The sequence below is a fragment of the Symphodus melops genome, assembly GCF_947650265.1.
Source record: "Symphodus melops genome assembly, chromosome: 11".
NCBI lineage: Eukaryota > Metazoa > Chordata > Actinopteri > Labriformes > Labridae > Symphodus > Symphodus melops.
This window is the reverse complement of record NC_136701.1, coordinates 21,141,088-21,142,861: the sequence shown is the minus strand read 5'-3', so window position 1 is coordinate 21,142,861 and position 1,774 is coordinate 21,141,088.

The following is a 1,774-nucleotide window of genomic DNA, read 5'->3' as shown; positions in this document are numbered from 1 at the left end:
GGTGTACAAAAAATAGAAATGGTTGTAGGCTAAAAAAAAAAAGTATGAAGATCCAATTTGTTTTGCATTTGTTTTGTGAAACAAAACACTCAGCCGCTCAGTCTGTTGTAGTTCCTTGAATATTACCTGCTGCATTCTTGCATCAGCTCCCTCACTATTGTGTACTTGTTTTTTTTTTTTTTTTACATTTTTATTTATCTGATGCACTTTTCAGTAGACTGCTAACAGGAACATTTTCATACAAGGTCCAGGTGAGACATTCAACCATGTATTTAGACATGCAGCTCACCTGGACTGGCTCATTTCAGGAAATAATCAGGACTGCAGTGCATGTGTGAAAGCAGCTCGGGTTACCTTTACTTTGATTTTTATTACTGTAAACTAACCAAGTGCCAAACCCTGAAGGCTCTCTTCCACCTCAGCCCTCTGTGTTTGAAGAAAAGCATCACTTTGGCCGCTACTGTTAACCTCGCTGATCTCACAGCATTGAGCTAAAGCATTGCTCGTGCTTGAATCAAGAATAATCCGACTGTTGGTGATTTTCAAACTGAATTTTGCTATTAATGTGATTGGATGTTATGCAGAGTTTATTGTATTTGATCATCAAGCAATAGTCACATGCTGATATCAACAATGATGTGTTTTTTTTGTGGCTTTAAGTATTCCTTTTGTTCATACTAGCTCTACAGACATCATTTTAACAATGTATGTTCAGTCAAAGCTGATCTGAGGATTTATTGTGTTTCGTTGTTGAACGTCAGCAGAGAGAAAACGTAACACAATGAAGGAATTAAAAGATTCTAACTCTTGAAGATCCCACTTGATTTAGTCTTACTGAGACTGTGGAATAAAGTACTGGAGATTTTTTAAACATGAATCAATTCAACAAGCACCCTGTTTGTTAGGGCCGGTCTGGACAAGGAAAATATTTATAGTGATTTCTCACCGTTTACTTACACTTCTATCAGACTTGGAAAATATGAGTCTGTCCTTGAAAATGTTTGCTTTGTTTGGAAATCTGAGTTTAAAAAAAAAAAACTTTGACCAAAGTGAAATTGATGTTTTTAATTTGAAACATAAGTGTGTTTTCAGCGGTTCAAATGTCTTCTCGTTGGTTTTACAGATTTTTTTGTTCGCTGTCGATGAGTCCTGGATGCTGGTGTAAGTGTGTCAAAGATGAAGCTGAATGAACATGTTGTTCTTCATATATGTGTAAAGGTGATACTCCCTTTACACGTGCAACAACACTTCATGATCGTTCAAACATGTTAACAACAAACACCTGCAGTTTCTCTCAAAGTTCTGATCTACATGTTGGGATGTGTCTGCGATATATCCAATGAAATTGTTTCCTGCTTTATCGTATTATCAACACCCCATAATGTTTCTTATGTTACATTATGATTTCACACTTGTCATGTCATCCAAAGAGAAACAGCTAACAGTGAGTCATGTCTAAGTACTACACTGCCAAGAAGTTCAAACTGATGTAATTCAAACTTGTGTAAATACGCTTTTTTTGTGTGTATTTTAAAACAAGTCAAATGCATGCAAGACGTCTGAACAGCTGCGGCTGAACCTCTGTGTACATATCATCTGTATATATTCTAGGGATTTCTTAAAAACAAACATGGACAATATAAAATAAAGTCAAATTCTTTGCTTCTCAGTCTGACTTGTCTCTCTGTGCATATCGAGGTCTAATAACACCATGGGTTAAATTTAAACTACAGCAGCTCTTTATATGGAAAACTGGGATTGGTGATTATCCTGG